The sequence below is a fragment of the Rhipicephalus microplus genome, chromosome 3, assembly GCF_043290135.1.
Source record: "Rhipicephalus microplus isolate Deutch F79 chromosome 3, USDA_Rmic, whole genome shotgun sequence".
NCBI classification, from domain to species: Eukaryota; Metazoa; Arthropoda; class Arachnida; order Ixodida; family Ixodidae; genus Rhipicephalus; species Rhipicephalus microplus.
This window is the reverse complement of record NC_134702.1, coordinates 108,115,582-108,135,581: the sequence shown is the minus strand read 5'-3', so window position 1 is coordinate 108,135,581 and position 20,000 is coordinate 108,115,582. Positions and strand designations below refer to the sequence as shown.

Below are 20,000 nucleotides of genomic sequence, written 5' to 3'. Positions count from 1 at the left end.
GGCACGCAGGAATTGACTCGGCACACAACATCTGGTTTGTAAAAGATCAGCATAGTTCACCAAAAGAAAAAAACTAGGATTGCTGGGAAGAAACAGATGTAGACCTCGACGCGCGACGTAACATGGTGAGACTCGGGAAAAAAGCAGCGCCCAACGTGGGGCTCGAACCCACGACCCTGAGTTTAAGAGTCTCATGCTCTACCGACTGAGCTAGCCGGGCACGCAGGAATTGACTCGGCACACAACATCTCGTTTGTAAAAGGTCAGCATAGTTCACCAAAAGAAAAAAAACTAGGATGGCTGGGAAGAAACAGATGTAGAGCTCGACGCGTGACGTAACTTGGTGAGGCTAGGGAAAAAAACAGCGCCCAATGTTGGGCTCGAACCCACGACCCTGAGATTAAGAGTCTCGTGCTCTACCGACTGAGCTAGCCGGGCACGCAGGACTTGACTCGGCACACAACATCTCGTTTGTAAATGATCAGCATAGTTAACCAAAAGAAAAAAAACTAGGATGGCTGGGAAGAAACAGATGTAGACCTCGACGCGCGACGTAACATGGTGAGACTCGGGAAAAACAGCGTCCACCGTGGGGCTCGAACCCACGACCCTAAGATTAAGAGTCTCATGCTCTACCGACTGAACTAGCCGGGCACACAGGAATTGACTCGGCACACAACATCTCGTTTGTAAATGATCAGCATAGTTCACCAAAAGAAAAAAAAAGCTAGGATGGCTGGGAAGGAACAGATGCAGACCTCGACGCGCGACGTAACATGGTAAGACTCGGGAAAAAAACAGCGGCCAACGTGGGGCTCGAACCCACGACCCTGTGATTACGAGTCTCATGCTCTACCGACTGAGCTAGCCGGGCACGCAGGAATTGACTCGGCACACAACATCTCGTTTGTAAAAGATCAGCATAGTTCACCAAAAGAAAAAACTAGGATGGAGGGGAAGAAACAGATGTAGAACTCGACGCGCGACGTAACATGGTGAGACTCGGGAAAAAAACAGCGTCCACCGTGGGGCTCGAAACCACGACTCTGAAATTAAGAGTCTCATGCTCTACCGACTGAACTAGCCGGGCACGCAGGAATTGACTCGGCACACAACATCTCGTTTGTAAAAGATCAGCATAGTTCACCAAAAGAAAAAAAACTAGGATTGCTGGGAAGAAACAGATGTAGACCTCGAGGCGCGACGTAACATGGTGAGACTCGGGAAAAAAGCAGCGTCCGCCGTGGGGCTCGAACCCACGACCCTGAGATTAAGAGTCTCATGCTCTACCGACTGAACTAGTCGGGCACGCAGGAATTGACTCGGCACACAACATCTCGTTTGTAAAAAATCAGCATAGTTCACCAAAAGAAAGAAAGAACTAGGATGGCTGGGAAGAAACAGATGTAGACCACCACGCGCGACGTAACATAGTGAGACTCGGGAGAAAAGCAGCGTTCACCGTGGAGCTCGAACCCACGACCCTGAGATTAAGAGTCTCATGCTCTACCGACTGAGCTAGCCGGGAACGCAGGAATTGACTCGGCACACAACATCTCGTTTGTAAATGATCAGCATAGTTAACCAAAAGAAAAAAAACTAGGATGGCTGGGAAGCAACAGATGTAGACCTCGACGCGCGACGTAACATGGTGAGACTCGGGAAAAAACAGCGTCCACCGTGGGGCTCGAACCCACGACCCTAAGATTAAGAGTCTCATGCTCTACCGACTGAACTAGCCGGGCACGCAGGAATTGACTCGGCACACAACATCTCGTTTGTAAAAGATCAGCATAGTTCACCAAAAGAAAAAAAAAGCTAGGATGGCTGGGAAGGAACAGATGCAGACCTCGACGCGCGACGTAACATGGTAAGACTCGGGAAAAAAACAGCGGCCAACGTGGGGCTCGAACCCACGACCCTGAGATTAGGAGTCTCATGCTCTACAGACTGAGCTAGCCGGGCACGCAGGAATTGACTCGGCACACAACATCTCGTTTGTAAAAGATCAGCATAGTTCACCAAAAGAAAAAAACTAGGATGGCTGGGAAGAAACAGATGTAGACCTCGACGCGTGACGTAACTTGGTGAGGCTCGGGAAAAAAACAGCGCCCAACGTGGGGCTCGAACCCACGACCCTGATATTAAGAGTCTCATGCTCTACCGACTGAGCTAGCCGGGCATGCAGGAATTTACTCGGCACACAACATCTCGTTTGTAAAAGACCAGCATAGTTCACCAAAAGAAAAAAACTAGGTTGAAGGGGAAGAAACAGATGTAGACCTCGAAGCGCGACGTAACATGGTGAGACTCGGGAAAAAAACAGCGTCCACCGTGGGGCTCGAACCCACGACCCTGAGATTAAGAGTCTCATGCTCTACCGACTGAACTAGCCGGGCACGCAGGAATTGACTCGGCACACAACATCTCGTTTGTAAAAGATCAGCATAGTTCAGCAAAAGAAAAAAAACTAGGATGGCTGGGAAGGAACAGATGCAGACCTCGACGCGCGACGTAACATGGTAAGACTCGGGAAAAAAACAGCGTCCACCGTGGGGCTTGATCCCACGACCCTGAGATTAAGAGTCTCATGCTCTACCGACTGAGCTAGCCGGGCACGCAGGAATTGACTCGGCACACAACATCTCACTTGTAAAAGATCAGCATAGTTCACCAAAAGAAAGAACAACTAGGATGGCTGGGAAGAAACAGATGTAGACCTCGACGCATGACGTAACTTGGTGAGGCTCGGGGAAAAACAGCGCCCAACGTGGGGCTCGAACCCGAGACCCTGAGATTAAGAGTCTCATGCTCTACCGACAGAGCTAGCCGGGCACGCAGGAATTGACTCGGAACACATCTCGTTTGTAAAAAATCAGCATAGTTCACCAAAAGAAAAAAAACAAAGATGGCTTGGAAGAAACAGATGTAGACCTCGACGCGTGACGTAACTTGGTGAGGCTCGGGAAAAAAACAGCACCCAACGTGGGGCTCGAACCCACAACCCTGAGATTAAGAGTCTCATGCTCTACAGACTGAGCTAGCCGGGCACGCAGGAATTGACTCGGCACACAACATCTCGTTTGTAAAAGATCAGCATAGTTCACCAAAAGAAAAAAAAACAAAGATGGCTGGGAAGAAACAGATGTAGACCTCGACGCGTGACGTAACTTGGTGAGGCTCGGGTAAAAAACAGCGCCCAACGTGGGGCTCGAACCCACGACCCCGAGATTAAGAGTCTCATGCTCTACCGACTGAGCTAGCCGGCCACGCAGGGATTGACTCGGCACACAACATCTCGTTTGTAAAAGATGAGCATAGTTCACCAAAAGAAAAAAAACTAGGATGGCCGGGAAGAAACTGATGTAGACCTCGACGCGTGACGTAACTTGGTGAGGCTCGGGAAAAAAACAGCGCCCAACGTGGGGCTCGAACCCACGACCCTGAGATTAAGAGTCTCAAGCTCAACCAACTGAGCTAGCCGGGCACGCAGGAATTGACTCGGCACACAACATCTCGTTTGTAAATGATCAGCATAGTTCACCGAAAGAAAAAAAACTAGGATGGCTGGGAAGAAACAGATGTAGACCTCGACGCGCGACGTAACATGGTGAGACTCGGGAAAAAAACAGCGTCCACCGTGGGGCTCGAACCCACGACCCTAAGATTAAGAGTCTCATGCTCTACCGACTGAACTAGCCGGGCACGCAGGAATTGACTCGGCACACAACATCTCGTTTGTAAAAGATCAGCATAGTTCACCAAAAGAAAAAAAAAACTAGGATGGCTGAGAAGGAACAGATGCAGACTTCGACGCGGGACGTAACATGGTAAGACTCGGGAAAAAACAGCGGCCAACGTGGGGCTCGAACCCACGACCCTGAGATTAAGAGTCTCATGCTCTACCGACTGAGCTAGCCGGGCACGCAGGAATTGACTCGGCACACAACATCTGGTTTGTAAAAGATCAGCATAGTTCACCAAAAGAAAAAAACTAGGATTGCTGGGAAGAAACAGATGTAGACCTCGACGCGCGACGTAACATGGTGAGACTCGGGAAAAAAGCAGCGCCCAACGTGGGGCTCGAACCCACGACCCTGAGTTTAAGAGTCTCATGCTCTACCGACTGAGCTAGCCGGGCACGCAGGAATTGACTCGGCACACAACATCTCGTTTGTAAAAGGTCAGCATAGTTCACCAAAAGAAAAAAAACTAGGATGGCTGGGAAGAAACAGATGTAGAGCTCGACGCGTGACGTAACTTGGTGAGGCTAGGGAAAAAAACAGCGCCCAATGTTGGGCTCGAACCCACGACCCTGAGATTAAGAGTCTCGTGCTCTACCGACTGAGCTAGCCGGGCACGCAGGACTTGACTCGGCACACAACATCTCGTTTGTAAATGATCAGCATAGTTAACCAAAAGAAAAAAAACTAGGATGGCTGGGAAGAAACAGATGTAGACCTCGACGCGCGACGTAACATGGTGAGACTCGGGAAAAAACAGCGTCCACCGTGGGGCTCGAACCCACGACCCTAAGATTAAGAGTCTCATGCTCTACCGACTGAACTAGCCGGGCACACAGGAATTGACTCGGCACACAACATCTCGTTTGTAAATGATCAGCATAGTTCACCAAAAGAAAAAAAAAGCTAGGATGGCTGGGAAGAAACAGATGTAGACCTCGATGCGTGACGTAACTTGGTGAGGCTCGGGAAAAAAACAGCGCCCAACGTTGGGCTCGAACTCACGATCCTGAGATTAAGAGTCTCATGCTCTACTCACTGAGCTAGCCGGGCACGCAGGAATTGACTCGGCACACAACATCTCGTTTGTAAAAGATCATCATAGTTCACCAAAAGAAAAAAAACTAGGATGGCTGGGAAAAAACAGATGTAGACCTCGACGCGTGACGTAACTTGGTGAGGCTCGGGAAAAAACAGCGCCCAACGTGGGGTTCGAACCCACGACCCTGAGAATAAGTCTCATGCTCTACCGACTGAGCTAGCCGGGCACGCAGGAATTGACTCGGCACACAACATCTCGTTTGTAAAAGATCAGCATAGTTCACCAAAAGAAAAAAAACTAGGATGGCTTGGAAGAAACAGTTGTAGACCTCGATGCGTGACGTAACTTGGTGAGGCTCGGGAAAAAAACAGCGCCCAACTTGGGGCTCGAACCCACGACCCTAAGATTAAGAGTCTCATGCTCTACCGACTGAGCTAGCCGGGCACGCAGGAATTGACTCGGCACACAACATCTCGTTTGTAAAAGATCAGCATGGTTCACCAAAAGAAAAAAAAACTAGGATGGCTGGGAAGAAACAGATGTAGACCTCGACGCGTGACGTAACTTGGTGAGGCTCGGGAAAAAAACAGCGCCCAACGTGGGGCTCGAACCCACGACCCTGATATTAAGAGTCTCATGCTCTACCGACTGAGCTAGCCGGGCACGCAGGAATTTACTCGGCACACAACATCTCGTTTGTAAAAGATCAGCATAGTTCACCAAAAGAAAAAAACTAGGTTGGAGGGGAAGGAACAGATGTAGACCTCGACGCGTGACATAACTTGGTGAGGCTCGGGAAAAAAATAGCGCCCAACGTGGGGCACGAACCCACGACCCTGAGATTACGATTGTCATGCTCTACCGACTGAGCTAGCCGGGCACGCAGGAATTGACTCGGCGCGCAACATCTCGTTTGTAAAAGATCAGCATAGTTCTCCAAAATAAAAAAAAAGAAGGCTGGGAAGAAACAGTTGTAGACTTCGACGCGTGACGAAACTTGGTGAGGCTCGGAAAAAAAACAGCGCCCAACGTGGGGCTCGAACCCGCTACCCTAAGATTAAGAGTCTCATGCTCTACCGACTGAGCTAGCCGGGCACGCCGGAATTGACTCGGCACACAACATCTCGTTTGTAAAAGTTCAGCATGGTTCACCAAAAGAAAAAAAACTAGGATGGCTGGGGAGAAACAGATGTAGATCTCGACGCGTGACGTAACTTGGTGAGGCTCGGGAAAAAATACCGTGCCCAACGTGGGGCTCGAACCCACGACCCTAAGATTAAGAGTCTCATGCTCTACCGACTGAGCTAGCCGGGCACGCAGGAATCGACTCGGCACACAACATCTCGTTTGTAAAAAATCAGCATGGTTCACCAAAAGAAAAAAAACTAGGATGGCTGGGAAGAAACAGATGTATACCTCGACGCGTGACGTAACTTGGTGAGGCTCGGGAAAAAACAGCGACCAACGTGGGGCTCGAACCCACGACCCAGAGATTAAGAGTCTCATGCTCTACTGACTGAGCTAGCCGGGCACGCAGGAATTGACTCGGCACACAACATCTCGTTTGTAAAAGATCAGCATAGTTCACCAAAAGAAAAAAACTAGGATGGAGGGGAAGAAACAGATGTAGACCTCGACGCGCGACGTAACATGGTGAGACTCAGGAAAGAAACAGCGTCCACCGTGGGGCTCGAACCCACGACCCTGAAATTAAGAGTCTCATGCTCTACCGACTGAACTAGCCGGGCATGCAGGAATGGACTCGGCACACAACATCTCGTTTGTAAAAGATCAGCATAGTTCACCAAAAGAAAAAAACTAGGATGGCTGGTAAGAAACAGATGTAGACATCGACGCGTGACGTAACTTGGTGAGGCTCGGGCAAAATACAGGGCCGAACGTGGGGCTTGAACCCACGACCCTGAGATTAAGAGTCTCATGCTCTACCGACTGAGCTAGCCGGGCATGCAGGAATTGACTCGGCACACAACATCTCGTTTGTGAAAGATCAGCATAGTTCACCAAAAGAAAAAAAACAAAGATGGCTGGGAAGAAACAGATGTAAACCTCGACGCGTGACGTAACTTGGTGAGGCTCGGGAAAAAAACAGCGCCCAACGTTTGGCTCGAACTCACGATCCCGAGATTAAGAGTATCATGCTCTACTGACTGAGCTAGCCGGGCACGCAGGAATTGACTCGGCACACAACATCTCGTTTGTAAAAGATCAGCATAGTTCACCAAAAGAAAAAAACTAGGATGGAGGGAAAATAAGAGAAGTAGACCTCGACGCGCGACGTAACATGGTGAGACTCGGGAAAGAAACAGCGTCCACTGTGGGGCTCGAACCCACGACCCTGAAATTAAGAGTCTCATGCTCTACCGACTGAACTAGCCAGGCACGCAGGAATTGACTCGGCACACAACATCTCGTTTGTAAAAGATCAGCATAGTTCACCAAAAGAAAAAAAAACTAGGATGGCTGGGAAGAAACAGATGTAGACCTCGACGCGTGACGTAACTTGGTGAGGCTCGGAAAAAAACAGCCCCCAACGTGGGGCTCAAACCCACGACCCTGAGACTAAGAGTCTCATGCTCTACCGACTGAGCTAGCCGGGCACGCAGAAATTGACTCGACACACAACATCTCGTTTGTAAAAGATCAGCATAGTTCACCAAAAGAAAAAAAAACTAGGATGGCTGGGAAGAAACAGATGTAGACCTCGACGCGTGACGTAACTTGGTGAGGCTCGGGAAAAAAACAGCGCCCAACGTGGGGCTCGAACCCACGACGCTGAGATTAAGAGTCTCATGCTCTACCGACTGAGCTAGCCGGGCACGCAGGAATTGACTCAGCACACAACATCTCGTTTGTAAAAGATCAGCATAGTTCACCAAAAGAAAAAAAAACTAGGATGGCTGGGAACAATCAGATGTACACCTCGACGCGTGACGTAACTTGGTGAGGCTCGGGAAAAAAACAGCGCCCAACGTGGGGCTCGAACCCACGACCCTGAGATTAAGAGTCTCATGCTCTACCGACTGAGCTAGCCGGGCACGCAGGAATTGACTCGGCACACAACATTTCGTTTGTAAAAGATCAGCATAGTTCACCAAAAGAAAAATACTAGGATGGCTAGGAGGAAACAGATGTAGAACTCGACGCTTGACGTAACTTGGTGAGGCTCGGGAAAAAAACAGCGCCCAACGTGGCGCTCGAACCCACGACCCTGAGATTAAGCGTCTCATGCTCTACCGACTGAGCTAGCCGGGCACGCAGGAATTGACTCGGCACACAACATCTCGTTTGCAAAAGATCAGCATTGTTCACCAAAAGAAAAAACTAGGATCGCTTGGAGGAAACAGATGTAGAACTCGACGCGTGACGTTACTTGGTGAGGCTCGGGAAAAAAACAGCGCCCAACATGGGGCTCGAACCCACGGCCCTGAGATTAAGAGTCTCATGCTCTACCGACTGAGCGGACCGGGCACGCAGGAATTGACTCGGCACACAACATCTCGTTTGTAAAAGATCAGCATAGTTCACCAAAAGAAAAAAAAACTGGGATGGCTGGGAAGAAACAGATGTAGACCTCGACGCGTGACGTAACTTGGTGAGGCTCGGGAAAAAAACAGCGCCCAGCGTGGGGCTCGAACCCACGACCCTGAGATTAAGAGTCTCATGCTCTACCGACTGAGCTAGCCGGGCACGCAGTAATTGACTCGGCACACAACATCTCGTTTGTAAAAGATCAGCATAGTTTCCCAAAAGAAAAAAAACTAGGATGGCTGGGAAGAAACAGATGTAGACCTCGATGCGTGACGTAACTTGGTGAGGCTCGGGAAAAAAACAGCGCCCAACGTTGGGCTCGAACTCACGATCCTGAGATTAAGAGTCTCATGCTCTACTCACTGAGCTAGCCGGGCACGCAGGAATTGACTCGGCACACAACATCTCGTTTGTAAAAGATCATCATAGTTCACCAAAAGAAAAAAAACTAGGATGGCTGGGAAAAAACAGATGTAGACCTCGATGCGTGACGTAACTTGGTGAGGCTCGGGAAAAAACAGCGCCCAACGTGGGGTTCGAACCCACGACCCTGAGAATAAGTCTCATGCTCTACCGACTGAGCTAGCCGGGCACGCAGGAATTGACTCGGCACACAACATCTCGTTTGTAAAAGATCAGCATAGTTCACCAAAAGAAAAAAAACTAGGATGGCTTGGAAGAAACAGTTGTAGACCTCGATGCGTGACGTAACTTGGTGAGGCTCGGGAAAAAAACAGCGCCCAACTTGGGGCTCGAACCCACGACCCTAAGATTAAGAGTCTCATGCTCTACCGACTGAGCTAGCCGGGCACGCAGGAATTGACTCGGCACACAACATCTCGTTTGTAAAAGATCAGCATGGTTCACCAAAAGAAAAAAAAACTAGGATGGCTGGGAAGAAACAGATGTAGACCTCGACGCGTGACGTAACTTGGTGAGGCTCGGGAAAAAAACAGCGCCCAACGTGCGGCTCGAACCCACGACCCTGATATTAAGAGTCTCATGCTCTACCGACTGAGCTAGCCGGGCACGCAGGAATTTACTCGGCACACAACATCTCGTTTGTAAAAGATCAGCATAGTTCACCAAAAGAAAAAAACTAGGTTGGAGGGGAAGAAACAGATGTAGACCTCGACGCGTGACATAACTTGGTGAGGCTCGGGAAAAAAATAGCGCCCAACGTGGGGCACGAACCCACGACCCTGAGATTACGATTGTCATGCTCTACCGACTGAGCTAGCCGGGCACGCAGGAATTGACTCGGCGCGCAACATCTCGTTTGTAAAAGATCAGCATAGTTCTCCAAAATAAAAAAAAGAAGGCTGGGAAGAAACAGTTGTAGACTTCGACGCGTGACGAAACTTGGTGAGGCTCGGAAAAAAAACAGCGCCCAACGTGGGGCTCGAACCCGCTACCCTAAGATTAAGAGTCTCATGCTCTACCGACTGAGCTAGCCGGGCACGCAGGAATTGACTCGGCACACAACATCTCGTTTGTAAAAGTTCAGCATGGTTCACCAAAAGAAAAAAAACTAGGATGGCTGGGAAGAAACAGATGTAGACCTCGACGCGTGACGTAACTTGGTGAGGCTCGGGAAAAAATACCGTGCCCAACGTGGGGCTCGAACCCACGACCCTAAGATTAAGAGTCTCATGCTCTACCGACTGAGCTAGCCGGGCACGCAGGAATCGACTCGGCACACAACATCTCGTTTGTAAAAAATCAGCATGGTTCACCAAAAGAAAAAAAACTAGGATGGCTGGGAAGAAACAGATGTATACCTCGACGCGTGACGTAACTTGGTGAGGCTCGGGAAAAAACAGCGACCAACGTGGGGCTCGAACCCACGACCCAGAGATTAAGAGTCTCATGCTCTACTGACTGAGCTAGCCGGGCACGCAGGAATTGACTCGGCACACAACATCTCGTTTGTAAAAGATCAGCATAGTTCACCAAAAGAAAAAAACTAGGATGGAGGGGAAGAAACAGATGTAGACCTCGACGCGCGACGTAACATGGTGAGACTCAGGAAAGAAACAGCGTCCACCGTGGGGCTCGAACCCACGACCCTGAAATTAAGAGTCTCATGCTCTTCCGACTGAACTAGCCGGGCATGCAGGAATGGACTCGGCACACAACATCTCGTTTGTAAAAGATCAGCATAGTTCACCAAAAGAAAAAAACTAGGATGGCTGGGAAGAAACAGATGTAGACCTCGACGCGTGACGTAACTTGGTGAGGCTCGGAAAAAAACAGCCCCCAACGTGGGGCTCAAACCCACGACCCTGAGATTAAGAGTCTCATGCTCTACCGACTGAGCTAGCCGGGCACGCAGAAATTGACTCGACACACAACATCTCGTTTGTAAAAGATCAGCATAGTTCACCAAAAGAAAAAAAACTAGGATGGCTGGGAAGAAACAGATGTAGACCTCGACGCGTGACGTAACTTGGTGAGGCTCGGGAAAAAAACAGCGCCCAACGTGGGGCTCGAACCCACGACGCTGAGATTAAGAGTCTCATGCTCTACCGACTGAGCTAGCCGGGCACGCAGGAATTGACTCAGCACACAACATCTCGTTTGTAAAAGATCAGCATAGTTCACCAAAAGAAAAAAAAACTAGGATGGCTGGGAACAATCAGATGTACACCTCGACGCGTGACGTAACTTGGTGAGGCTCGGGAAAAAAACAGCGCCCAACGTGGGGCTCGAACCCACGACCCTGAGATTAAGAGTCTCATGCTCTACCGACTGAGCTAGCCGGGCACGCAGGAATTGACTCGGCACACAACATTTCGTTTGTAAAAGATCAGCATAGTTCACCAAAAGAAAAATACTAGGATGGCTAGGAGGAAACAGATGTAGAACTCGACGCTTGACGTAACTTGGTGAGGCTCGGGAAAAAAACAGCGCCCAACGTGGCGCTCGAACCCACGACCCTGAGATTAAGCGTCTCATGCTCTACCGACTGAGCTAGCCGGGCACGCAGGAATTGACTCGGCACACAACATCTCGTTTGCAAAAGATCAGCATTGTTCACCAAAAGAAAAAACTAGGATCGCTTGGAGGAAACAGATGTAGACCTCGACGCGTGACGTTACTTGGTGAGGCTCGGGAAAAAAACAGCGCCCAACATGGGGCTCGAACCCACGACCCTGAGATTAAGAGTCTCTTGCTCTACCGACTGAGCGGACCGGGCACGCAGGAATTGACTCGGCACACAACATCTCGTTTGTAAAAGATCAGCATAGTTCACCAAAAGAAAAAAAAACTGGGATGGCTGGGAAGAAACAGATGTAGACCTCGACGCGTGACGTAACTTGGTGAGGCTCGGCAAAAAAACAGCGCCCAGCGTGGGGCTCGAACCCACGACCCTGAGATTAAGAGTCTCATGCTCTACCGACTGAGCTAGCCGGGCACGCAGTAATTGACTCGGCACACAACATCTCGTTTGTAAAAGATCAGCATAGTTTCCCAAAAGAAAAAAAACTAGGATGGCTGGGAAGAAACAGATGTAGACCTCGATGCGTGACGTAACTTGGTGAGGCTCGGGAAAAAAACAGCGCCCAATGTTGGGCTCGAACTCACGATCCTGAGATTAAGAGTCTCATGCTCTACTCACTGAGCTAGCCGGGCACGCAGGAATTGACTCGGCACACAACATCTCGTTTGTAAAAGATCATCATAGTTCACCAAAAGAAAAAAAACTAGGATGGCTGGGAAAAAACAGATGTAGACCTCGACGCGTGACGTAACTTGGTGAGGCTCGGGAAAAAACAGCGCCCAACGTGGGGTTCGAACCCACGACCCTGAGAATAAGTCTCATGCTCTACCGACTGAGCTAGCCGGGCACGCAGGAATTGACTCGGCACACAACATCTCGTTTGTAAAAGATCAGCATAGTTCACCAAAAGAAAAAAAACTAGGATGGCTTGGAAGAAACAGTTGTAGACCTCGATGCGTGACGTAACTTGGTGAGGCTCGGGAAAAAAACAGCGCCCAACTTGGGGCTCGAACCCACGACCCTAAGATTAAGAGTCTCATGCTCTACCGACTGAGCTAGCCGGGCACGCAGGAATTTACTCGGCACACAACATCTCGTTTGTAAAAGATCAGCATAGTTCACCAAAAGAAAAAAACTAGGTTGGAGGGGAAGAAACAGATGTAGACCTCGACGCGTGACATAACTTGGTGAGGCTCGGGAAAAAAATAGCGCCCAACGTGGGGCACGAACCCACGACCCTGAGATTACGATTGTCATGCTCTACCGACTGAGCTAGCCGGGCACGCAGGAATTGACTCGGCGCGCAACATCTCGTTTGTAAAAGATCAGCATAGTTCTCCAAAATAAAAAAAAAGAAGGCTGGGAAGAAACAGTTGTAGACTTCGACGCGTGACGAAACTTGGTGAGGCTCGGAAAAAAAACAGCGTCCAACGTGGGGCTCGAACCCGCTACCCTAAGATTAAGAGTCTCATGCTCTACCGACTGAGCTAGCCGGGCACGCAGGAATTGACTCGGCACACAACATCTCGTTTGTAAAAGTTCAGCATGGTTCACCAAAAGAAAAAAAACTAGGATGGCTGGGAAGAAACAGATGTAGACCTCGACGCGTGACGTAACTTGGTGAGGCTCGGGAAAAAATACCGTGCCCAACGTGGGGCTCGAACCCACGACCCTAAGATTAAGAGTCTCATGCTCTACCGACTGAGCTAGCCGGGCACGCAGGAATCGACTCGGCACACAACATCTCGTTTGTAAAAAATCAGCATGGTTCACCAAAAGAAAAAAAACTAGGATGGCTGGGAAGAAACAGATGTATACCTCGACGCGTGACGTAACTTGGTGAGGCTCGGGAAAAAACAGCGACCAACGTGGGGCTCGAACCCACGACCCAGAGATTAAGAGTCTCATGCTCTACTGACTGAGCTAGCCGGGCACGCAGGAATTGACTCGGCACACAACATCTCGTTTGTAAAAGATCAGCATAGTTCACCAAAAGAAAAAAACTAGGATGGAGGGGAAGAAACAGATGTAGACCTCGACGCGCGACGTAACATGGTGAGACTCAGGAAAGAAACAGCGTCCACCGTGGGGCTCGAACCCACGACCCTGAAATTAAGAGTCTCATGCTCTACCGACTGAACTAGCCGGGCATGCAGGAATGGACTCGGCACACAACATCTCGTTTGTAAAAGATCAGCATAGTTCACCAAAAGAAAAAAACTAGGATAGCTGGTAAGAAACAGATGTAGACATCGACGCGTGACGTAACTTGGTGAGGCTCGGGCAAAAAACAGCGCCGAACGTGGGGCTTGAACCCACGACCCTGAGATTAAGAGTCTCATGCTCTACCGACTGAGCTAGCCGGGCATGCAGGAATTGACTCGGCACACAACATCTCGTTTGTGAAAGATCAGCATAGTTCACCAAAAGAAAAAAAACAAAGATGGCTGGGAAGAAACAGATGTAAACCTCGACGCGTGACGTAACTTGGTGAGGCTCGGGAAAAAAACAGCGCCCAACGTTTGGCTCGAACTCACGATCCCGAGATTAAGAGTATCATGCTCTACTGACTGAGCTAGCCGGGCACGCAGGAATTGACTCGGCACACAACATCTCGTTTGTAAAAGATCAGCATAGTTCACCAAAAGAAAAAAACTAGGATGGAGGGAAAATAAGAGAAGTAGACCTCGACGCGCGACGTAACATGGTGAGACTCGGGAAAGAAACAGCGTCCACTGTGGGGCTCGAACCCACGACCCTGAAATTAAGAGTCTCATGCTCTACCGACTGAACTAGCCAGGCACGCAGGAATTGACTCGGCACACAACATCTCGTTTGTAAAAGATCAGCATAGTTCACCAAAAGAAAAAAAAACTAGGACGGCTGGGAAGAAACAGATGTAGACCTCGACGCGTGACGTAACTTGGTGAGGCTCGGAAAAAAACAGCCCCCAACGTGGGGCTCAAACCCACGACCCTGAGATTAAGAGTCTCATGCTCTACCGACTGAGCTAGCCGGGCACGCAGAAATTGACTCGACACACAACATCTCGTTTGTAAAAGATCAGCATAGTTCACCAAAAGAAAAAAAAACTAGGATGGCTGGGAAGAAACAGATGTAGACCTCGACGCGTGACGTAACTTGGTGAGGCTCGGGAAAAAAACAGCGCCCAACGTGGGGCTCGAACCCACGACGCTGAGATTAAGAGTCTCATGCTCTACCGACTGAGCTAGCCGGGCACGCAGGAATTGACTCGGCACACAACATCTCGTTTGTAAAAGATCAGCATAGTTCGCCAAAAGAAAAAAAAACAAAGATGGATGGGAAGAAACAGATGTAGACCTCGACGCGTGACGTACCTTGGTGAGGCTCGGGAAAACACAGCGCCCAAGGTGGGGCTCGACCCCACGACCCTGAGATTAAGAGTCTCATGCTCTACCGACTGAACTAGCCGGGCACGCAGGAATTGACTCGGCACACAACATCTCGTTTGTAAAAGATTAGCATAGTTCACCAAAAAAAACTAGGATGGCTGGGAAGGAACAGATGCAGACCTCGACGCGCGACGTAACATGGTAAGACTCGGGAAAAAAACAGCGTCCACCGTGGGGCTTGAACCCACGACCCTGAGATTAAGAGTCTCATGCTCTACCGACTGAGCTAGCCGGGCTCGCAGGAATTGACTCGGCACACAACATCTCGTTTGTAAAAGATCAGCATAGTTCACCAAAAGGAAAAAAAACTAGGATGGCTGGGAAGAAACTGTTGTAGACCTCGACGCGTGACGTAACTTGGTGAGGCTCGGGAAAAAAACAGTGCCCAACGTGGGGCTCAAACCCACGACCCTAAGATCAAGAGTCTCATGCTCTACCGACTGAGCTAGCCGGGCACGCAGGAATTGACTCGGCACACAACATCTCGTTTGTAAAAGATCAGCATGGTTCACCAAAAGAAAAAAACTAGGATGGCTGGGAAGAAACAGATGTAGACCTCGACGCGTCACGTAACTTGGTGAGGCTCGGGAAAAAAACAGCGCCCAACGTGGGGCTCAAACCCACATACCTGAGATTAAGAGTCTCATGCTCTACCGACTGAGCTAGCCGGGCACGCAGGAATTGACTCGGCACACAACATCTCGTTTGTAAAAGATCCGCATTGTTCACCAAAAGAAAAAAATTAGGATCGCTAGGAGGAAACAGATGTAGACCTCGACGCGTGACGTAACTTGGTGAGGCTCGGGAAAAAAACAGCGCCCAACGTTGGGCTCGAACTCACGATCCTGAGATTAAGAGTCTCATGCTCTACTCACTGAGCTAGCCGGGCACGCAGGAATTGACTCGGCACACAACATCTCGTTTGTAAAAGATCAACATAGTTCACCAAAAGAAAAAAAACTAGGATGGCTGGGAAGAAACAGATGTAGACCTCGACGCGTGACGTAACTTGGTAAGGCTCGGGAAAGAAACAGCGCCCAACGTGAGGCTCGAACCCACGACCCTGAGATCAAGAGTCTCATGCTCTACCGACTGAGCTAGCCGGGCATGCAGGAATTGACTCGGCACACAACATCTCGTTTGTAAAAGATCAGCATGGTTCACCAAAAGAAAAAAACTAGGATGGCTGGGAAGAAACAGATGTAGACCTCCACGCGTGACGTAACTTGGTGAGGCTCAGGAAAAAACAGCGACCAATGTGGGGCTCGAACCCACGACCATGAGATTAAGAGTCTCATGCTCTACCGACTGAGCTAGCCGGGCACGCAGGAATTGACTCGGCACACAACATCTCGTTTGTAAAAGGTCAGCATGGTTCACCAAAAGAAAAAAAACTAGGATGGCTGGGAAGAAACAGATGTAGACCTCGATGCGTGACGTAACTTGGTGAGGCTCGGGAAAAAAACAGCGCCCAACGTTGGGCTCGAACTCACGATCCTGAGATTAAGAGTCTCATGCTCTACTCGCTGAGCTAGCCGGGTACGCAGCAATTGACTCGGCACACAACATCTCGTTTGTAAAAGATCAGCATAGTTCACCAAAAGAAAAAAAACTAGGATGGCTGGGAAGAAACAGTTGTAGACCTCGACGCGTGACGTAACTTGTTGAGGCTCGGGAAAAAAACAGCGCCCAACGTGGGGCTCAAACCCACGACCCTAAGATTAAGAGTCTCATGCTCTACCGACTGAGCTAGCCGGGCACGCAGGAATTGACTCGGCACACAACATCTCGTTTGTAAAAGTTAAGCATGGTTCACCAAAAGAAAAAAAACTAGGATGGCTGGGAAGAAACAGATGTAGACCTCGACGCGTGACGTAACTTGGTGAGGCTCAGGAAAAAATAGCGACCAATGTGGGGCTCGAACCCACGACCCTGAGATTAAGGGTCTCATGCTCTACCGACTGAGCTAGCCGGGCACACAGGAATTGACTCGGCACACAACATCTCCTTTGTAAAAGATCAGCATTGTTCACCTAAAGAAAAAAAACTAGGATGGCTGGGAAGAAACAGATGTAGACCTCGACGCGTGACGTAACTTGGTGAGGCTCGGTAAAAAACAGCGCCCAAAGTGGGGCTCAAACCCACGACCCTGAGATTAAAAGTCTCATGCTCTACCGACTGAGCTAGCCAGGCACACAGGAATTGACTCGGCACACAACATCTCGTTTGTAAAAGGTCAGCATAGTTCACCAAAAGAAAAAAAAACTAGGATGGCTGGGAAGAAACAGATGTGGACCTCGATGCGTGACGTAACTTGGTGAGGCTCAGGAAAAAACAGCGCCCAACGTTGGGCTCGAACTTACGATCCTGAGATTAAGAGTCTCATGCTCTACTGACTGAGCTAGCCGGGCACGCAGGAATTGACTCGGCACACAACATCCCGTTTGTAAAAGATCAACATAGTTCACCAAAAGAAAAAAACTAGGATGGCTGGGAAGAAACAGATGTAGACCTCGACGCGTGACGTAACTTGGTGAGGCTCGGGAAAAAACAGCGCCCAATGTGGGGCTCGAACCCACGACCCTGAGAATAAGAGTCTCATGCTCTACCGACTGAGCTAGCCGGGCACGCAGGAATTGACTCGGCACACAACATCTCGTTTGTAAAAGATCAGCATAGTTCACCAAAAGAAAAAAACTAGGATGGAGGGGAAGAAACAGATGTAGACCTCGACGCGCGACGTAACATGGTGAGACTCGGGAAAAAAACAGCGTCCACCGTGGGTCTCGAACCCACGACCCTGAGATTAAGAGACTCATGCTCTACCGACTGAGCTAGCCGGGCACGCAGGAATAGACTCGGCACACAACATCTCGTTTGTAAAAGGTCAGTATAATTCACCAAAAGAAAAAAAACAAAGAAGGCTGGGAAGAAACAGATGTAGACCTCGACGCGTGACGTAACTTGGTGAGGCTCGGGAAAAAAACAGCGCCCGACGTGGGGCTCGAACCCACGACCCTGAGATTAAGAGTCTCATGCTCTACCGACTGAGCTAGCCGGGCACGCAGGAATTGACTCGGCACACAACATCTCGTTTGTAAAAGATCAGCATAGTTCACCAAAAGAAAAAAAAACTAGGATGGCTGGGAAGAAACAGATGTAGACCTCGACGCGTGACGTAACTTGGTGAGGCTCGGGAAAAAAACAGCGCCCAACGTGGGGCTCGAACCCACGACCCTGAGATTAAGAGTCTCATGCTCTACCGACTGAGCTAGCCGGGCACGCAGGAATTGACTCGGCACACAACATCTCGTTTGTAAAAGATCAGCATAGTTCGCCAAAAGAAAAAAAACAAAGATGGCTGGGAAGAAACAGATGTAGACCTCGACGCGTGACGTAACTTGGTGAGGCTCGGGAAAACACAGCGCCCAACGTGGGGCTCGAACCCACGACCCTGAGATTAAGAGTCTCACGCTCTACCGACTGAGCTAGCCGGGCACGCAGGAATTAACTCGGCACACAACATCTCGTTTGTAAAAGATTAGAATTGTTCACCAAAAGAAAAAAAAACTAGGATGGCTAGGAGGAAACAGATGTAAAACTCGACGCGTTATGTAACTTGGTGAGGCTCGGGAAAAAACAGCGCCCAACGTGGGGCTCGAACCCACGACCCTGAAATTAAGAGTCTCATGCTCTACCGACTGAGCTAGCCGGGCACGCACGAATTGACTCGGCACACAACATCTCTTTTGTAAAAGATCAGCATAGTTCACCAAAAGAAAAAAAAACTAGGATGGCTGGGAAGAAACAGATGTAGACCTCGACGCGTGACGTAACTTGGTGAGGCTCGGGAAAAAAACAGCGCCCAACGTGGGGCTCGAACCCACGACCCTGAGATTAAGAGTCTCATGCTCTACCGACTGAGCTAGCCGGGCACGCAGGAATTGACTCGGCACACAACATCTCGTTTGTAAAAGGTCAGCATAGTTCACCAAAAGAAAAAAAACTAGGATGGCTAGGAAGAAACAGATGTAGACCTCGACGCGTGACGTAACATGGTGAGGCTCGGGAAAAAAACAGCGCTCAACGTTTGGCTCGAACTCACGATCCTGAGATTAAGAGTATCATGCTCTACTGACTGAGCTAGCCGGGCACGCAGGAATTGACTCGGCACACAACATCTCGTTTGTAAAAGATCAACATAGTTCACCAAAAGAAAAAAAAACTAGGATGGCTGGGAAGAAACAGATGTAGACCTCGACGCGGGACCTAACTTGGTGAGGCTCGGGAAAAAAACACCGCCCTACGTGGGGCTCGAACCCACGACCCTGAGATTAAGAGTCTCATGCTCTACCGACTGAGCTAGCCGGGGACGCAGGAATTGACTCGGCACACAACATCTCACTTGTAAAAGATCAGCATAGTTCACCAAAAGAAAAAACAACTAGGATGGCTGGGAAGAAACAGATGTAGACCTCGACGCGTGACGTAACTTGGTGAGGCTCGGGGAAAAACAGCGCCCAACGTGGGGCTCGAACCCACGACCCTGAGATTAAGAGTCTCATGCTCTACCGACTGAGCTAGCCGGGCACGAAGGAATTGACTCTGCACACAACATCTCGTTTGTAAAAGATCAGCATAGTTCAGCAAAAGAAAAAAACCAGGATGGGTGGAAGAAACAGAGGTAGAACTCGACGTGCGACGTAACATGGTGAGACTCGGGAAAAAAACAGCGTCAACCGTGGGGCTCGAACCCACGACCCTGAAATTAAGAGTCTCATGCTCTACCGACTGAACTAGCCGGGCACGCAGGAATGGACTCGGCACACAGCATATCGTTTGTAAAAGATCAGCATAGTTCACCAAAAGAAAAAAAACTAGGATGGCTGGGAAGAAACAGATGTAGACCTCGACGCATGACGTAACTTGGTGAGGCTCGGGAAAAAACAGCGCCCAACGTGGGGCTTGAACCCACAACCCTGAGATTAAGAGTCTCATGCTCTACCGACTGAGCTAGCCGGGGACGCAGGAATTGACTCGGCACACAACATCTCACTTGTAAAAGATCAGCATAGTTCACCAAAAGAAAAAACAACTAGGATGGCTGGGAAGAAACAGATGTAGACCTCGACGCGTGACGTAACATGGTGAGGCTCGGGAAAAAAACAGCGCTCAACGTTTGGCTCGAACTCACGATCCTGAGATTAAGAGTATCATGCTCTACTGAC

At 49.6% G+C, this 20,000-nt stretch overlaps 79 non-coding genes across 79 annotated transcripts in view; all 79 read right to left on the bottom strand.

The window, feature by feature from the left end:
* The window catches only part of TRNAK-CUU (transfer RNA lysine (anticodon CUU)), a 73-nt gene extending 70 nt beyond the window's left edge, over positions 1-3 (bottom strand). Inside the window, exon 1 of the tRNA in view lies at positions 1-3. This exon is cut by the window's left edge and continues 70 nt beyond it. This is a non-coding gene — a tRNA (tRNA-Lys).
* A 144-nt stretch (positions 4-147) lies between these two features.
* Positions 148-220, bottom strand: TRNAK-CUU (transfer RNA lysine (anticodon CUU)). Its single transcript has one exon. It is a non-coding gene; the product is annotated as a tRNA-Lys (tRNA).
* A 145-nt stretch (positions 221-365) lies between these two features.
* On the bottom strand, positions 366-438 carry TRNAK-CUU (transfer RNA lysine (anticodon CUU)). Its single transcript has one exon. It is a non-coding gene; the product is annotated as a tRNA-Lys (tRNA).
* A 143-nt stretch (positions 439-581) lies between these two features.
* Positions 582-654, bottom strand: TRNAK-CUU (transfer RNA lysine (anticodon CUU)). Its single transcript has one exon. It is a non-coding gene; the product is annotated as a tRNA-Lys (tRNA).
* Positions 655-801: 147 nt separating this feature from the next.
* Positions 802-874, bottom strand: TRNAT-CGU (transfer RNA threonine (anticodon CGU)). Its single transcript has one exon. It is a non-coding gene; the product is annotated as a tRNA-Thr (tRNA).
* A 361-nt stretch (positions 875-1,235) lies between these two features.
* On the bottom strand, positions 1,236-1,308 carry TRNAK-CUU (transfer RNA lysine (anticodon CUU)). Its single transcript has one exon. It is a non-coding gene; the product is annotated as a tRNA-Lys (tRNA).
* Positions 1,309-1,455: 147 nt separating this feature from the next.
* Positions 1,456-1,530, bottom strand: TRNAK-CUU (transfer RNA lysine (anticodon CUU)). The gene has a single exon. It is a non-coding gene; the product is annotated as a tRNA-Lys (tRNA).
* Positions 1,531-1,672: 142 nt separating this feature from the next.
* TRNAK-CUU (transfer RNA lysine (anticodon CUU)) lies at positions 1,673-1,745 on the bottom strand. Its single transcript has one exon. It is a non-coding gene; the product is annotated as a tRNA-Lys (tRNA).
* Positions 1,746-1,892: 147 nt separating this feature from the next.
* TRNAR-CCU (transfer RNA arginine (anticodon CCU)) lies at positions 1,893-1,965 on the bottom strand. Its single transcript has one exon. It is a non-coding gene; the product is annotated as a tRNA-Arg (tRNA).
* Positions 1,966-2,109: 144 nt separating this feature from the next.
* Positions 2,110-2,182, bottom strand: TRNAK-CUU (transfer RNA lysine (anticodon CUU)). The gene has a single exon. It is a non-coding gene; the product is annotated as a tRNA-Lys (tRNA).
* Positions 2,183-2,326: 144 nt separating this feature from the next.
* On the bottom strand, positions 2,327-2,399 carry TRNAK-CUU (transfer RNA lysine (anticodon CUU)). Its single transcript has one exon. It is a non-coding gene; the product is annotated as a tRNA-Lys (tRNA).
* A 145-nt stretch (positions 2,400-2,544) lies between these two features.
* On the bottom strand, positions 2,545-2,617 carry TRNAK-CUU (transfer RNA lysine (anticodon CUU)). The gene has a single exon. It is a non-coding gene; the product is annotated as a tRNA-Lys (tRNA).
* A 145-nt stretch (positions 2,618-2,762) lies between these two features.
* TRNAK-CUU (transfer RNA lysine (anticodon CUU)) lies at positions 2,763-2,835 on the bottom strand. Its single transcript has one exon. It is a non-coding gene; the product is annotated as a tRNA-Lys (tRNA).
* A 142-nt stretch (positions 2,836-2,977) lies between these two features.
* On the bottom strand, positions 2,978-3,050 carry TRNAK-CUU (transfer RNA lysine (anticodon CUU)). Its single transcript has one exon. It is a non-coding gene; the product is annotated as a tRNA-Lys (tRNA).
* A 146-nt stretch (positions 3,051-3,196) lies between these two features.
* On the bottom strand, positions 3,197-3,269 carry TRNAK-CUU (transfer RNA lysine (anticodon CUU)). The gene has a single exon. It is a non-coding gene; the product is annotated as a tRNA-Lys (tRNA).
* A 145-nt stretch (positions 3,270-3,414) lies between these two features.
* On the bottom strand, positions 3,415-3,487 carry TRNAK-CUU (transfer RNA lysine (anticodon CUU)). Its single transcript has one exon. It is a non-coding gene; the product is annotated as a tRNA-Lys (tRNA).
* A 145-nt stretch (positions 3,488-3,632) lies between these two features.
* On the bottom strand, positions 3,633-3,705 carry TRNAK-CUU (transfer RNA lysine (anticodon CUU)). Its single transcript has one exon. It is a non-coding gene; the product is annotated as a tRNA-Lys (tRNA).
* Positions 3,706-3,851: 146 nt separating this feature from the next.
* TRNAK-CUU (transfer RNA lysine (anticodon CUU)) lies at positions 3,852-3,924 on the bottom strand. The gene has a single exon. It is a non-coding gene; the product is annotated as a tRNA-Lys (tRNA).
* Positions 3,925-4,068: 144 nt separating this feature from the next.
* On the bottom strand, positions 4,069-4,141 carry TRNAK-CUU (transfer RNA lysine (anticodon CUU)). The gene has a single exon. It is a non-coding gene; the product is annotated as a tRNA-Lys (tRNA).
* Positions 4,142-4,286: 145 nt separating this feature from the next.
* Positions 4,287-4,359, bottom strand: TRNAK-CUU (transfer RNA lysine (anticodon CUU)). Its single transcript has one exon. It is a non-coding gene; the product is annotated as a tRNA-Lys (tRNA).
* Positions 4,360-4,503: 144 nt separating this feature from the next.
* On the bottom strand, positions 4,504-4,576 carry TRNAK-CUU (transfer RNA lysine (anticodon CUU)). Its single transcript has one exon. It is a non-coding gene; the product is annotated as a tRNA-Lys (tRNA).
* A 147-nt stretch (positions 4,577-4,723) lies between these two features.
* Positions 4,724-4,796, bottom strand: TRNAK-CUU (transfer RNA lysine (anticodon CUU)). Its single transcript has one exon. It is a non-coding gene; the product is annotated as a tRNA-Lys (tRNA).
* A 360-nt stretch (positions 4,797-5,156) lies between these two features.
* On the bottom strand, positions 5,157-5,229 carry TRNAK-CUU (transfer RNA lysine (anticodon CUU)). The gene has a single exon. It is a non-coding gene; the product is annotated as a tRNA-Lys (tRNA).
* A 146-nt stretch (positions 5,230-5,375) lies between these two features.
* Positions 5,376-5,448, bottom strand: TRNAK-CUU (transfer RNA lysine (anticodon CUU)). Its single transcript has one exon. It is a non-coding gene; the product is annotated as a tRNA-Lys (tRNA).
* Positions 5,449-5,807: 359 nt separating this feature from the next.
* On the bottom strand, positions 5,808-5,880 carry TRNAK-CUU (transfer RNA lysine (anticodon CUU)). Its single transcript has one exon. It is a non-coding gene; the product is annotated as a tRNA-Lys (tRNA).
* A 146-nt stretch (positions 5,881-6,026) lies between these two features.
* On the bottom strand, positions 6,027-6,099 carry TRNAK-CUU (transfer RNA lysine (anticodon CUU)). Its single transcript has one exon. It is a non-coding gene; the product is annotated as a tRNA-Lys (tRNA).
* A 142-nt stretch (positions 6,100-6,241) lies between these two features.
* TRNAK-CUU (transfer RNA lysine (anticodon CUU)) lies at positions 6,242-6,316 on the bottom strand. Its single transcript has one exon. It is a non-coding gene; the product is annotated as a tRNA-Lys (tRNA).
* Positions 6,317-6,460: 144 nt separating this feature from the next.
* TRNAK-CUU (transfer RNA lysine (anticodon CUU)) lies at positions 6,461-6,533 on the bottom strand. The gene has a single exon. It is a non-coding gene; the product is annotated as a tRNA-Lys (tRNA).
* Positions 6,534-6,677: 144 nt separating this feature from the next.
* Positions 6,678-6,750, bottom strand: TRNAK-CUU (transfer RNA lysine (anticodon CUU)). The gene has a single exon. It is a non-coding gene; the product is annotated as a tRNA-Lys (tRNA).
* A 362-nt stretch (positions 6,751-7,112) lies between these two features.
* TRNAK-CUU (transfer RNA lysine (anticodon CUU)) lies at positions 7,113-7,185 on the bottom strand. The gene has a single exon. It is a non-coding gene; the product is annotated as a tRNA-Lys (tRNA).
* Positions 7,186-7,328: 143 nt separating this feature from the next.
* On the bottom strand, positions 7,329-7,403 carry TRNAK-CUU (transfer RNA lysine (anticodon CUU)). Its single transcript has one exon. It is a non-coding gene; the product is annotated as a tRNA-Lys (tRNA).
* A 146-nt stretch (positions 7,404-7,549) lies between these two features.
* TRNAK-CUU (transfer RNA lysine (anticodon CUU)) lies at positions 7,550-7,622 on the bottom strand. The gene has a single exon. It is a non-coding gene; the product is annotated as a tRNA-Lys (tRNA).
* A 146-nt stretch (positions 7,623-7,768) lies between these two features.
* TRNAK-CUU (transfer RNA lysine (anticodon CUU)) lies at positions 7,769-7,841 on the bottom strand. Its single transcript has one exon. It is a non-coding gene; the product is annotated as a tRNA-Lys (tRNA).
* A 144-nt stretch (positions 7,842-7,985) lies between these two features.
* On the bottom strand, positions 7,986-8,058 carry TRNAK-CUU (transfer RNA lysine (anticodon CUU)). Its single transcript has one exon. It is a non-coding gene; the product is annotated as a tRNA-Lys (tRNA).
* Positions 8,059-8,201: 143 nt separating this feature from the next.
* On the bottom strand, positions 8,202-8,274 carry TRNAK-CUU (transfer RNA lysine (anticodon CUU)). The gene has a single exon. It is a non-coding gene; the product is annotated as a tRNA-Lys (tRNA).
* A 146-nt stretch (positions 8,275-8,420) lies between these two features.
* On the bottom strand, positions 8,421-8,493 carry TRNAK-CUU (transfer RNA lysine (anticodon CUU)). The gene has a single exon. It is a non-coding gene; the product is annotated as a tRNA-Lys (tRNA).
* A 145-nt stretch (positions 8,494-8,638) lies between these two features.
* Positions 8,639-8,711, bottom strand: TRNAK-CUU (transfer RNA lysine (anticodon CUU)). The gene has a single exon. It is a non-coding gene; the product is annotated as a tRNA-Lys (tRNA).
* A 360-nt stretch (positions 8,712-9,071) lies between these two features.
* On the bottom strand, positions 9,072-9,144 carry TRNAK-CUU (transfer RNA lysine (anticodon CUU)). The gene has a single exon. It is a non-coding gene; the product is annotated as a tRNA-Lys (tRNA).
* Positions 9,145-9,290: 146 nt separating this feature from the next.
* TRNAK-CUU (transfer RNA lysine (anticodon CUU)) lies at positions 9,291-9,363 on the bottom strand. The gene has a single exon. It is a non-coding gene; the product is annotated as a tRNA-Lys (tRNA).
* A 358-nt stretch (positions 9,364-9,721) lies between these two features.
* On the bottom strand, positions 9,722-9,794 carry TRNAK-CUU (transfer RNA lysine (anticodon CUU)). The gene has a single exon. It is a non-coding gene; the product is annotated as a tRNA-Lys (tRNA).
* A 146-nt stretch (positions 9,795-9,940) lies between these two features.
* On the bottom strand, positions 9,941-10,013 carry TRNAK-CUU (transfer RNA lysine (anticodon CUU)). Its single transcript has one exon. It is a non-coding gene; the product is annotated as a tRNA-Lys (tRNA).
* Positions 10,014-10,155: 142 nt separating this feature from the next.
* TRNAK-CUU (transfer RNA lysine (anticodon CUU)) lies at positions 10,156-10,230 on the bottom strand. Its single transcript has one exon. It is a non-coding gene; the product is annotated as a tRNA-Lys (tRNA).
* Positions 10,231-10,374: 144 nt separating this feature from the next.
* Positions 10,375-10,447, bottom strand: TRNAK-CUU (transfer RNA lysine (anticodon CUU)). The gene has a single exon. It is a non-coding gene; the product is annotated as a tRNA-Lys (tRNA).
* Positions 10,448-10,588: 141 nt separating this feature from the next.
* TRNAK-CUU (transfer RNA lysine (anticodon CUU)) lies at positions 10,589-10,663 on the bottom strand. Its single transcript has one exon. It is a non-coding gene; the product is annotated as a tRNA-Lys (tRNA).
* A 145-nt stretch (positions 10,664-10,808) lies between these two features.
* On the bottom strand, positions 10,809-10,881 carry TRNAK-CUU (transfer RNA lysine (anticodon CUU)). The gene has a single exon. It is a non-coding gene; the product is annotated as a tRNA-Lys (tRNA).
* Positions 10,882-11,027: 146 nt separating this feature from the next.
* On the bottom strand, positions 11,028-11,100 carry TRNAK-CUU (transfer RNA lysine (anticodon CUU)). The gene has a single exon. It is a non-coding gene; the product is annotated as a tRNA-Lys (tRNA).
* A 144-nt stretch (positions 11,101-11,244) lies between these two features.
* Positions 11,245-11,317, bottom strand: TRNAK-CUU (transfer RNA lysine (anticodon CUU)). The gene has a single exon. It is a non-coding gene; the product is annotated as a tRNA-Lys (tRNA).
* Positions 11,318-11,679: 362 nt separating this feature from the next.
* On the bottom strand, positions 11,680-11,752 carry TRNAK-CUU (transfer RNA lysine (anticodon CUU)). The gene has a single exon. It is a non-coding gene; the product is annotated as a tRNA-Lys (tRNA).
* Positions 11,753-12,330: 578 nt separating this feature from the next.
* TRNAK-CUU (transfer RNA lysine (anticodon CUU)) lies at positions 12,331-12,403 on the bottom strand. Its single transcript has one exon. It is a non-coding gene; the product is annotated as a tRNA-Lys (tRNA).
* Positions 12,404-12,762: 359 nt separating this feature from the next.
* TRNAK-CUU (transfer RNA lysine (anticodon CUU)) lies at positions 12,763-12,835 on the bottom strand. Its single transcript has one exon. It is a non-coding gene; the product is annotated as a tRNA-Lys (tRNA).
* A 146-nt stretch (positions 12,836-12,981) lies between these two features.
* TRNAK-CUU (transfer RNA lysine (anticodon CUU)) lies at positions 12,982-13,054 on the bottom strand. Its single transcript has one exon. It is a non-coding gene; the product is annotated as a tRNA-Lys (tRNA).
* A 142-nt stretch (positions 13,055-13,196) lies between these two features.
* On the bottom strand, positions 13,197-13,271 carry TRNAK-CUU (transfer RNA lysine (anticodon CUU)). Its single transcript has one exon. It is a non-coding gene; the product is annotated as a tRNA-Lys (tRNA).
* A 144-nt stretch (positions 13,272-13,415) lies between these two features.
* Positions 13,416-13,488, bottom strand: TRNAK-CUU (transfer RNA lysine (anticodon CUU)). Its single transcript has one exon. It is a non-coding gene; the product is annotated as a tRNA-Lys (tRNA).
* Positions 13,489-13,632: 144 nt separating this feature from the next.
* On the bottom strand, positions 13,633-13,705 carry TRNAK-CUU (transfer RNA lysine (anticodon CUU)). Its single transcript has one exon. It is a non-coding gene; the product is annotated as a tRNA-Lys (tRNA).
* A 362-nt stretch (positions 13,706-14,067) lies between these two features.
* Positions 14,068-14,140, bottom strand: TRNAK-CUU (transfer RNA lysine (anticodon CUU)). Its single transcript has one exon. It is a non-coding gene; the product is annotated as a tRNA-Lys (tRNA).
* Positions 14,141-14,283: 143 nt separating this feature from the next.
* TRNAK-CUU (transfer RNA lysine (anticodon CUU)) lies at positions 14,284-14,358 on the bottom strand. The gene has a single exon. It is a non-coding gene; the product is annotated as a tRNA-Lys (tRNA).
* A 146-nt stretch (positions 14,359-14,504) lies between these two features.
* Positions 14,505-14,577, bottom strand: TRNAK-CUU (transfer RNA lysine (anticodon CUU)). The gene has a single exon. It is a non-coding gene; the product is annotated as a tRNA-Lys (tRNA).
* Positions 14,578-14,722: 145 nt separating this feature from the next.
* Positions 14,723-14,795, bottom strand: TRNAK-CUU (transfer RNA lysine (anticodon CUU)). The gene has a single exon. It is a non-coding gene; the product is annotated as a tRNA-Lys (tRNA).
* Positions 14,796-14,935: 140 nt separating this feature from the next.
* TRNAK-CUU (transfer RNA lysine (anticodon CUU)) lies at positions 14,936-15,008 on the bottom strand. Its single transcript has one exon. It is a non-coding gene; the product is annotated as a tRNA-Lys (tRNA).
* A 146-nt stretch (positions 15,009-15,154) lies between these two features.
* Positions 15,155-15,227, bottom strand: TRNAK-CUU (transfer RNA lysine (anticodon CUU)). The gene has a single exon. It is a non-coding gene; the product is annotated as a tRNA-Lys (tRNA).
* Positions 15,228-15,371: 144 nt separating this feature from the next.
* TRNAK-CUU (transfer RNA lysine (anticodon CUU)) lies at positions 15,372-15,444 on the bottom strand. Its single transcript has one exon. It is a non-coding gene; the product is annotated as a tRNA-Lys (tRNA).
* Positions 15,445-15,588: 144 nt separating this feature from the next.
* Positions 15,589-15,661, bottom strand: TRNAK-CUU (transfer RNA lysine (anticodon CUU)). Its single transcript has one exon. It is a non-coding gene; the product is annotated as a tRNA-Lys (tRNA).
* A 145-nt stretch (positions 15,662-15,806) lies between these two features.
* TRNAK-CUU (transfer RNA lysine (anticodon CUU)) lies at positions 15,807-15,879 on the bottom strand. Its single transcript has one exon. It is a non-coding gene; the product is annotated as a tRNA-Lys (tRNA).
* A 141-nt stretch (positions 15,880-16,020) lies between these two features.
* On the bottom strand, positions 16,021-16,095 carry TRNAK-CUU (transfer RNA lysine (anticodon CUU)). Its single transcript has one exon. It is a non-coding gene; the product is annotated as a tRNA-Lys (tRNA).
* Positions 16,096-16,458: 363 nt separating this feature from the next.
* On the bottom strand, positions 16,459-16,531 carry TRNAK-CUU (transfer RNA lysine (anticodon CUU)). The gene has a single exon. It is a non-coding gene; the product is annotated as a tRNA-Lys (tRNA).
* A 142-nt stretch (positions 16,532-16,673) lies between these two features.
* TRNAK-CUU (transfer RNA lysine (anticodon CUU)) lies at positions 16,674-16,748 on the bottom strand. Its single transcript has one exon. It is a non-coding gene; the product is annotated as a tRNA-Lys (tRNA).
* A 144-nt stretch (positions 16,749-16,892) lies between these two features.
* Positions 16,893-16,965, bottom strand: TRNAK-UUU (transfer RNA lysine (anticodon UUU)). Its single transcript has one exon. It is a non-coding gene; the product is annotated as a tRNA-Lys (tRNA).
* A 145-nt stretch (positions 16,966-17,110) lies between these two features.
* On the bottom strand, positions 17,111-17,183 carry TRNAK-CUU (transfer RNA lysine (anticodon CUU)). The gene has a single exon. It is a non-coding gene; the product is annotated as a tRNA-Lys (tRNA).
* Positions 17,184-17,326: 143 nt separating this feature from the next.
* Positions 17,327-17,399, bottom strand: TRNAK-CUU (transfer RNA lysine (anticodon CUU)). The gene has a single exon. It is a non-coding gene; the product is annotated as a tRNA-Lys (tRNA).
* Positions 17,400-17,543: 144 nt separating this feature from the next.
* On the bottom strand, positions 17,544-17,616 carry TRNAK-CUU (transfer RNA lysine (anticodon CUU)). Its single transcript has one exon. It is a non-coding gene; the product is annotated as a tRNA-Lys (tRNA).
* A 145-nt stretch (positions 17,617-17,761) lies between these two features.
* On the bottom strand, positions 17,762-17,834 carry TRNAK-CUU (transfer RNA lysine (anticodon CUU)). The gene has a single exon. It is a non-coding gene; the product is annotated as a tRNA-Lys (tRNA).
* A 146-nt stretch (positions 17,835-17,980) lies between these two features.
* Positions 17,981-18,053, bottom strand: TRNAK-CUU (transfer RNA lysine (anticodon CUU)). The gene has a single exon. It is a non-coding gene; the product is annotated as a tRNA-Lys (tRNA).
* A 144-nt stretch (positions 18,054-18,197) lies between these two features.
* TRNAK-CUU (transfer RNA lysine (anticodon CUU)) lies at positions 18,198-18,270 on the bottom strand. Its single transcript has one exon. It is a non-coding gene; the product is annotated as a tRNA-Lys (tRNA).
* Positions 18,271-18,415: 145 nt separating this feature from the next.
* TRNAK-CUU (transfer RNA lysine (anticodon CUU)) lies at positions 18,416-18,488 on the bottom strand. Its single transcript has one exon. It is a non-coding gene; the product is annotated as a tRNA-Lys (tRNA).
* A 146-nt stretch (positions 18,489-18,634) lies between these two features.
* On the bottom strand, positions 18,635-18,707 carry TRNAK-CUU (transfer RNA lysine (anticodon CUU)). The gene has a single exon. It is a non-coding gene; the product is annotated as a tRNA-Lys (tRNA).
* A 364-nt stretch (positions 18,708-19,071) lies between these two features.
* TRNAK-CUU (transfer RNA lysine (anticodon CUU)) lies at positions 19,072-19,144 on the bottom strand. Its single transcript has one exon. It is a non-coding gene; the product is annotated as a tRNA-Lys (tRNA).
* A 145-nt stretch (positions 19,145-19,289) lies between these two features.
* TRNAK-CUU (transfer RNA lysine (anticodon CUU)) lies at positions 19,290-19,362 on the bottom strand. Its single transcript has one exon. It is a non-coding gene; the product is annotated as a tRNA-Lys (tRNA).
* A 143-nt stretch (positions 19,363-19,505) lies between these two features.
* Positions 19,506-19,578, bottom strand: TRNAK-CUU (transfer RNA lysine (anticodon CUU)). The gene has a single exon. It is a non-coding gene; the product is annotated as a tRNA-Lys (tRNA).
* A 144-nt stretch (positions 19,579-19,722) lies between these two features.
* TRNAK-CUU (transfer RNA lysine (anticodon CUU)) lies at positions 19,723-19,795 on the bottom strand. The gene has a single exon. It is a non-coding gene; the product is annotated as a tRNA-Lys (tRNA).
* Between the last annotated feature and the right edge of the window lie 205 nt (positions 19,796-20,000).